Here is a 9,770-nt window from a genome sequence, read left to right as displayed (position 1 = left end):
GTGAAATGATTTGCTGTGTGATGTTGTGATGCATAGTGTATCCCCCAAAAAACTATAAATCATCACTGAATTAAGGGCCAGGACTCATTCCCTGGGACTGCTGCATGCTAAACAGTTGTGAGTCCAGGCTCGAGCTTGCAATAAAGACTCTTGTGTGATTGCATCAGATTTGGCTCCTGGAGGTCTAGTGGGGTTCCGATGAAACTGGCATTATAATAGGTACTAAAACAAAAAGAAAAATTTGAAGGGAGTTGTTAGAGACACAGCAGAGACTCCTAAAACCTTACACTACCCTTAGGGACAGGGACAGAGAAACAGGCTTTGGTTCCCCTACAAGGTAAAGGTTTTTTTTTTTTTTTTTGGGGGGGGGGGATTGGCTCAGCAAACAGGCTTGAGAAGTATAAGATTCTTGCTTAGGATCTGGATGGCCATTTTAAGTGACAGCAGCCATTTTAAGGAAAAACTTTTGCTTTCCCACCCAACCCTAACCACCCATATTAGAACCCACCTGGCTCTGATTCCTGAGCCTCCCAAGATCGGGTTCCTTGGTGTGCCCAATCTCCCATTTGAGGTTCACTGAGTTTCCCTGGGGCCCCAATGTGGATTACATCATGGAACCCCCTTCTCCATTCTGCCAAAGGCCCTCTCTACCCCCACCACCAGACATTTCATCTCCAGTCAAACTAAAGGACCTACAGTTCCCAGAAAGTGATGGTTGATCATCTGGCACTCTATGTGGTTGGGGGCACGCCCCGGCACAACATTCACAGTTACTGCTGATCCCTCCTATCGACTCAGTGTATAAGTGGTCATTTATTTGGGTCCTGAGTTTTGAGACAAAGCCACCGAGGATGATTGGGAGCTGTTCCTGGTGAGACGACCTCTCAGCCTTGGGTTATTCTCTATGGACTTTTCTCCCATCTATGGGTATCTGTACCTTCTACAGGCTTTTGCCCCTACTACATTGTCCTGGCTGGGTCCCAATACCTCTATGGGATCCTGGTCTTACACTTACCCAGCGGGGTTGACAACCACTTGAGCATACCCATGCTCTCAACTAGGTGATACTAGAGACTGGGGGATGGCCCACGTTTAAATTCACATCCTATGTCTCCTGGGTGGCTCCTCATCCATTCCCTACCAGAGTCCTCTAGGCTGCCTCCTGGCTAACCTAGGGTCTCTCTCACCCCAGATCTAAACCCCGCAAAACTTATCTGCTTGTGCAATCAGATCTGGCTTCAATATCCTTTGAATAATGACTCTTAATTGCCACTTGGGGGCACTCTAGACCCCAATGTTATCAGGGATCTCTTCAACTATTGTGAGTGTTGGGAAGAATGGAAAGAGATGTCATATGCTCAGGCCTTCTCCTTTCCATGTCCTAATCCCTCTCTCTCTAGCTCTTGCTCTCCCACAGAAGTCCTCTCAGCCCTCACCTCCCCTACACCTTCTTCCAAAGGGACAGAGGATTCTACCCAGGATTCCTCCTCCTTTGACCCAGTGGGTGAGACACCCACCTTGCCACAGTTCTCTTTCTGATGAAGCTACCACAACAGCTGGTCCCTTGGCCCCTCCACCTTCTCTCCTCCTGCCACATGCTCACAGGCTACCACTGCTCAACCCACATCTCTGTGTCTGATACATTAGGTGGCTGGGTAGATGGTATAACCCGGGTTCATGTGCCTTTCCCTTTTTCAGATCTTTCCCAGACAGAAAAGTGGGCTTGGTTCATACTTCAAGCCACAACACATATATCAAAGCATTTCAATATCTGACTCAATCATATAATTTGACCTTCCATGGTTTCCATATGATCTTGTCTAACACCCTCCTGCCTGAGGACCATAGTCGAGTTTGGGAGCAAGCTAGAAATTATGCTGAATACATTATACAACAGACCTCCCCTGCCCATCTGATTGACATTGAAGCAGTCCCTGACCAGGACCCCAACTGGGATTATAATTTTCCTGGAAGAATAAGTAGTAGAAACCAATGCATTACTTGCCTCATGGCAGGACTTAGAAAGGCAGCCATAAGGTTATCAATTATGAAACACTCCAAGAAGAATTCCAAGATAATAATGAAAACACTTCAGCATTTTTAGATTGGTGACTAAGGCTTTATTACAATATATTAATCTGGACCCTGAGGCTCCAGACAGTAGACAAGTACTGAGGACATAATTGTTCTTCCAGATTTTCCCTGATATTAAGGCCAAATGAAGGCACATTGAGAGGAGCCCCCTAACTCCCCAAGTGAGGTTCTGGAAGTCACCTTTAAGGTGTACAATTAGGGAGATGAGAAGGCCTGAAAGCAGAGATACCAGATGCTCCTCAAGCCATCTATCTGGCCTCAGCATCTATGCTTGGTTCCATTGGCCCAAGGAAGTGTCCCTTGGGTCTGCTTAGACCCTGTTTTAAATGTGGTCAGATGGGTCATTAGGCTTGTACATGCCCTAAGCCTTGTACGCCTCTGGGTCTTTGTCCTAAATGCCATCAAGAAGGACACAGGGCCATTGACTGTCTCCAAGCCCATAGGATCCCCTGGACATCCAGCCCTCCTGGAGTGGCTGCAGAGGATTGACAAGACCAAGGTCTCCATCACCCAACCACTACCATCACTCCATGGAAACTCAGGGCACTCTAGATCCCAATGTTATCAGGGATCTCTTCAATTACTATGAGTGTTAAAGAGATTACTTCAGGGTAACTGTGTATTTCAGGTAGGCCCATCTCCTTCCTCCTAGACACTGGGGCTACATATTTAATCCTCCAGGTGTTCTGGGGGCTGACTACCAACCCTTACAGACACCTAGCCTTTTTTGTGCTTGTGGCTTTCTAATTTTTACTCATTCCTTTTTGGTCAATCCACATTGTCCTGTTCCTCTTATGTGAAGGGACATCCTCACAAAGTTGGGGGCTATGCTGTTCTTCTCCATCATAGTCACTTCCATGCAGACTCACTTAGAACCATCCCCTACTCTGTTGGCCAGTGCCTTCCCATGACCCGCTTCTGAGGTGGATGTTTCCAGTCCTTCTATCACCTCACACCATGAGCCCATTCACATCTGTCTCAAAACCTCCTCCATTTTCTGCCCAATAACAACACTTGCTCTCCCTCCTTACTGATGCTATCCCTCTCTTTTCAGAGCAGACTTGATCACATCCTTTCAACAGCTTGCTCTTTCATCCGGGTATTTGGGCTTCTTTGGAACCTGGCCTGAGGGCCCAGGACAATGACCACACACCTTCTTCCATTCACCTAGGACTCTTCTTTACCACACACTGGCCTCCCTTGGGGAAATGACTTTGCTCTTCCTCAACCTTCCTTCTCACAAGTCTACTTCCTAGAGATGGCAGTGACAAGTCTCCACTCTAGGAACAAAAGTTAACTTAGATCTTGGCCCACCACCAAGATTCTTGATGTTCCCTTCCCTTCCCCTTGGCGAGTTGACTCTTGGGTCTTGGTTCTCAGCTCCTCTGTGGAGCTCATGAAAGCCCTGGGAAGGCACCAAGACTCTCTATGGCAAATCCTGGAACTAGGAAGTAGTGGGTGAGGACTCCCTTCTCTCAGTCCCAGGAAGGCTGTGGAGCCTAATCCCCTGGAACCTCTTTCTACAGTATGACTGGAAAATTTATCATGCAGGCTGGGTATTATTAATAACTGTGCTATTCTATCTCCTGGTGAAATTGCTGATATACCTCCTGGAGAACTAGCTATAATTTTTATTTCACCTACATAATCAGGATCAATTACCCTAGGACTTATCATAAGTCCTTTTAGTGTTGAAGAACTGTGTTCCCAATAATTAGCATACTGTTCCTTGGGGAAGAGGTCCTTTTACTCCTATGGGAATGATTTGAACTCCCACCTCTAGAGTTAGAACTGCTCTGGCAGAGGCACAGATGTCCAACCCTGCGCTCCCTCTGGTTTGTCTGATGAGGGATTTAATGGATAATGTGACCTGGGCACTACCCTGATGTTGTTGCTGGGTTCCTCCATTGCCCCGTATATTTGTGCTTGTGGGCCCCGGAGCATTGGGCCCCCCAATCCGTTTTTTGGCAATGGAGCCTGATGCCTTTCTCCATGATATTGTGGGTAAACACCTGGTCCTTGTCCATTTTTTGATAACGGAATACCCTCTATGGTGGTTTGAGAATGGCATTCATTAGCCCAATGTCTCCCTCTACCGCATCGTGGGCAAATACCCGGTATTCTATTCCTTTGATACCTACTTTTGTTAAACCCTCCTCCTATGGGGCAATTCCTTTTAAAATGTCCTGTTTGTTCACAATTGTAGCACGTTTTTGGCCTGGCATCTAAAGCCTGTTGTACTGCAGCTGCCAAGACTTGCCCTTGTTCATTAATGTCTCTACATAATTTAATATATGTGTTTAAATCTTCATGTTTCCATGGTCTAATGACCTCTCTGCAGCAACAATTTGCTTGGTCATAAGCTAGTTGTTTTATTAATGGCATTGCTTGTTCTGTATCCCCAAAACTCTGGTAGCTGTTTGAATAAGCCTATCTACAAATTCAGCATAAGATTCATTAGCTCTCTGTATTACCTTAGATAATTGACCTTGTAAATCTCCATGTCCTTGTAAAGTCTTCCATGCCCTAACTGCATCTGCAGCAATTTGTGCATATATAGCAGGATCATATTCAATTTGTTGCCGTTGACCCTCATAAGGTCCTTTTCCTAACAACATATCTAGATTTCTTTGAGGGTAACCGGCTGCTGCATTTCGCCTAGCCGTCTCTGTACAAATTTCCTCATTGGCAACCTTCCATGACAAATATTGTCCTCCATTTAGCACAGATTTACACATGCTAGCCCAATCTGCTGGTGTCATGTCCAAGTTGGTAATGGATTCGACCATGCTTACAGTGAAGGGTGCTTGGGGACCATAGGTTGTTACAGCCTCCTTTAACTGCTTCACTGTTTTGAAATCTAAAGCATGTTGAATTCGCTGCCCTCCTGCCTGCTCAAGTATAGGGCATGCTAATCTTTGAGGTCCTGTCTCAGGATTCCATCTATCAACTACAGGGGTTGAGGGCCACTCAACTGTCTCTATAGGTGGAGCTGTTGGTTGAATTACGCCCTATGGTGATAGAATGGAGCTAGTAGCAGCCTCCTGTTGTAGCTTCCCCCCTGTTCGCTGTTTCTCCTCTAAGCTTTCTTCCTTTAAATTTTCTTCCTCTATCTGACTAGCTGGAGAGACCTTCTCTTTTGCTTGATCTAACATGTTTTCTACCATAGTCTTGACCTCTAACAATTTACTTAAAACTTTTTCAGTTTGTTTTTTACTAATTTCTAATCTACTATAAAGATAATGCAACCCAATAAGATAACACAAAACAAAACCGAAACAGAATGAAAGAAATGGAACAAAAAAATCATTGTATCAATTTTCTCTTCCTCAGGGCCTAACAACTTCAAACCTTGAGCCAACCATTTTTCCCAGGTTGCCTGAGAAAGTTCTAGGGATAGGCAGCTTGAAACAAAAACAAAATAAATCAAAACCAGAACACATTGTTTTTGGAAATGGTCACCCATTCTCTCGCCTTCCCTCCTAGGGCGAGCAATTTCACTTACCTCTGAGCTTCAGGCGTTCCCTGTATGAGCCGCCAAATGCTGCAGTCTGGCTGGGCACAAAATCATGAGCCACTGAAGCAGGAACAAACTTTATTTCCAAAACTCCCATGAATGCCACGCACAGGGCCTTCTCCCGGGACAAACTCCAACAAAAGGAAATCCCTCCTCCGGAATTCCCTCCTACCACACATCCCCAACCAATGGGAACTATCCTGGAGTCCCGGGAGAGCTCCAAAGTAGCAGGCTTAGGCAGAGAGCAGGGGTCTCATCTCCAATTGAATGCACATCTTAACATAATCATTATCATCTCAATGGCTTGCTGGGGTCACCTTTCAACCAAAAATGCCATGCTTCATTCCTACTTGGCTATGGCTCTCAACACAGGGCCATCCTAGCTCTGGAGGACCTGCCCATGCAACTCTTCCCACCACTCTTCATGGAGGCCTTCAACAGGGGACACACTGAGCTCCTGAAGAAAATGGTGCAGACCTGGCCCTTCACCCACCTGCCCCTGGGGGCCCTGATGAATACGCTATAGCTGGGGATGATCCGAGTGGCACTGGATGGGCTGGACATGCTGGCTGCCCAGCAGGATCACCCCAGGTGAGGGGGACCCTGGAAGGGAGCTCCCTGGGTGTCCAGGGAAGTGATGGCTGTGGGCAGGGAGAGTAGGTGCTGAAGTATGCTGAACAGGCTTCCTGTGCTGTCAGCAAGGAGGGGTGGAGAGGCCTTGTCCATGCTGAGCCCAACCTGGGAGGGGCTTCCAGATGTGGAGGTGTCTGTGGAAGCTGCCATGACCCCTGAAAGAGGTTGCACCTGCCCCTCCCTCAGCAGATACAGGTGGGGGCACCAGGCTGGATTGGAGGGGCAAGGGGTAGAGAAAAGTGAGACAGAAGGAAGAGGTGGAGCAGCGGGCAGCAGCTGAGAGGTGAAGGAAGGGGCCTCAGGGCTGAGACTCTGCTGTGGTCCCCACAGGAGGTGGAAACTGCAGGTGCTAGATTTGCGGAAGGTTCATGGGAACTTCTGGAGGATGTGGTCTGGAGACGTGGTCGATGCCTGCTCACCAGGAGTCATGAAGGAGAGGCAAACAGTGAAGGCCTCTCCAGAGACAGGGCCCACTCTGCCCTTGAAGGTGTTAGTAAACCTGTGCTTCCATCAAAGACCCCTGAGTGCATTCTTCTCCTTCCTCTTTCGCTGGGTGGATGAGAGGAAGGGTCTGATGCAGTTGTGCTGCAAGAAGCTACAGATGTGCCCTTTGCCCCCGTCCATACCATCGAGAAGATCTTGGAGAAGATCTTGGAGAGGTTTTATCTGGACTTTATCCAGCAGTTGGACGTGCAGTGTTTCTGGAGACTGTCCACCTTGGCTACTTTTGCTACCTATTGGGGTCAGATGAGCAACCTGAGGAAGCTCTTCTTCTCCCACGTCTATGTGTCTGCCTATGCTTCCCAGGAGGAGAGAGATCAGTTGATGGATGACATTACCTCACAGTTTGCCAAGATGGACAGCCTCCGGAGGCTGTACATGGATGGTATCTTCCTCCTAGAAGGCCGTCTGTGCCAGGTGCTCAGGTGAGGAAGCAGAGGGAACTGTCCTAGGACATCAGAGCAAACTCTTTGTCACATGAAACTTCAGCGGGCACCTGCTGTGTGCCAGCCACAGTGACTTAACATTGATGGAGATGTCAGAAAGTCAATGAAGTGTTTGTTTCACTCTGTCCTGAAGCCAGGTCTCACATAAACCCCCACACAGAAGCAGAGTCCTAAACAGGGGTCCGTGGTCTAGGGAGCAGAACACTGCTGGGGATCCCAGTGTGGGGAGAGGAGTTAGTGAGTAGGTGTGAAGTTCCTTCCCTGGGAGGCCTGTCCAGTGAAGGTGGGGAGAAGCAGGGTAGAAGAGAGGGTGCTGGAGGAGGGAAGCCCCCACACCTGCACCTTTCAACAGAAAAGCTCTGTGCTCTCCAGCGGGGAGCAGAGGACCTGCCTCCAATGCCCCCCTGGGGAAGGCTGCTCTGAGCTCTGGTTGGTGATTCTGGACTGGAGGGTGAGGAGTAGGGGTGGAGGGTACAGGGTGTGAGCCCCACAGGAGGGCATCCCCAGTTTGTGCGGCTCCATCTTGCCTGGGTTTGTTATTTGTGCATGTCTCACCCTGACCCCCTCTGCTACAGCTGTGGCTTTCTGCTTGGCAGTGAGGAGGGGCACCTTAGAGATGATGGACCCACCTGGTCACTCAAGTGGGGGTGAAAGGCTCAGCATGACACAGGGTGACATGAACGAGCAGATTCTGCAACAGGCAGAGTCCTGGGTGGAGACCATCATCAGAAGGTCAGGGTGACATTGGGCTTGGGCCAATTTGTCTTCTCCCACCTTGAAATCACTCCTCAAAACTAACTGCTTGATCTTTGCTTAGGCTCCTGAAGACACCCCTGGAGACCCTCTCAATAACTGACTGCCAGCTCTCAGATCCAGACTGGAATGATCTGTCGGGGTCTCCAAACCTCAACCAGCTAATACACCTGACGCTGTGGGGCAGCAAATTGACGAGTTTCAGTCCAGAGTCCCTTATAATTCTGCTAGAGAATGCTGCAGCCACCCTTGAGACCCTAAACTTGCAGGACTGTGGGATCACCAACTCCCAGCTCCAGGCCATCCTCCCTGTCCTGAGCTGCTGCTCCCAGCTCAGGTCTTGAGCTTCAATGGGAATGACATCTCCATGTCGATCCTGAGCAACCTGCTGCTTCACACTTCCAGGCTGACCCGGTTGAGCCTAGAGAAGTACCCTGCCCCTCTGGAGACCTATGATGCCCAGGGTGCCATCCACCCAGGGAGACTTTTCCAACTCATCGATGAGCTGATGGAGATACTGAGGGATGTGAGAGAGCCAAAGAATGTCCTTTTCTATAGTAAACCCTGCCATAGATGTGGCAACTGGTTTATCTATAACCTGCCCTCCAGTCCATGTCGCAGTTGGCTGCCTGCCTAGTGGGATGCATATATGAGAAATGTTCTCCTGTGCACTTGAAAATAAAGGTAAGACATGACTGTCTCTCCAAGCGGAACTAGAAACAGGATGCTAGGGCACTACTTAACACAAGTGGGAACATAAAAGCTGATGTAGGAGGCCTGGGTCACAGGGGCTTGGTTCCCATAGGGAGACTTGGAACTGATGGGGACATGTGTCTTAGGAGTCAGAAACAGGAATCTGAATTTCTGGAAGTAGATTTGTGCTGAGAGGTACACAGGGCATGACCCCTGCATGGATGGTTGCAAACGAGCGACTTGGGGAAATTGCGGCAGAGCCTCTGCTGTTTTCCACAGTTTTCAACTTAAAGGTCAGGAAGCTAACCCAGTGGCTGATCAGTGCTGATCAGTGACACTGGAGCCTAGGACCTCATGGCATCACAATAGTGCAGGGCCATTCTGAGTATACCCTCCATTCTTTATTTCTCTCTGGGTGCCATTCCTTTGGATGAATGTGTCTTTTCAGTGGGGTAATGCGCATGTGGTTGCCCACAGAACTGAGAACACTAACCTGCTCTCCAAAGGAGTTTATCTGGGGATAGTAGGAGACTTCCATCTGAGTTATTCAGGTCATAGTGAACCACAGACCACAGCTTTTCCACAAGGGCTAAGGTTCAGGGAAAAATAGTCTGAGTCTTTGTGTGTGTGTGTGTGTGTGTGTGTGTTGGGGATTGAACCCAAGGGTGCCCTACTACTGTAGAGAACTTCACAGAATACAACTTATGAATCCTTGTACAATTTAACAACCCATCAGTCAAGAAACCTAAAGGGAGGTTGGACATGTACCCAAGAGTTAGGTGCAATAGATAAAATTATAAATGCAAGATTTCCTGCAATTCCAAATCCCAGCACCTGTCATCTAATGGGCCTGCAGACTCCAAATGGTTCACAGCAGACACCTTCACTCTGCTGTCTCTGGTACCCAGGTGATAAGCAGAGCCAACACTGTTGCCTTCTGAAAAATCAGCAATAAACCCAGACTGGGAATCTACGAGTGTGCCCTGAAACTCCACATCACCCCTCTCAGGCATCATGCCAAGACCTCTCAACCATACAATGTCCTAGAAATGCCTCTCACTCAATTTGCAAATGATTTGTTTTATGGTCTCCTACCACACAGGATTATCCAGCCAGTCTGTCCTTTGTATTTC

General features: G+C 48.3%; 1 pseudogene; it reads left to right on the top strand.

Moving 5' to 3' along the window:
- The first annotated feature begins 6,011 nt into the window (after positions 1–6,011).
- On the top strand, positions 6,012–8,581 carry LOC107141595 (annotated as a pseudogene).
- The last annotated feature ends 1,189 nt before the right edge of the window (positions 8,582–9,770 follow it).

The sequence above is a fragment of the Marmota marmota genome, unplaced genomic scaffold, assembly GCF_001458135.2.
Source record: "Marmota marmota marmota unplaced genomic scaffold, marMar, whole genome shotgun sequence".
NCBI lineage: Eukaryota > Metazoa > Chordata > Mammalia > Rodentia > Sciuridae > Marmota > Marmota marmota.
Note: the sequence above shows the minus strand (reverse complement) of the source record. Positions and strands in the feature narration are given on the sequence as shown.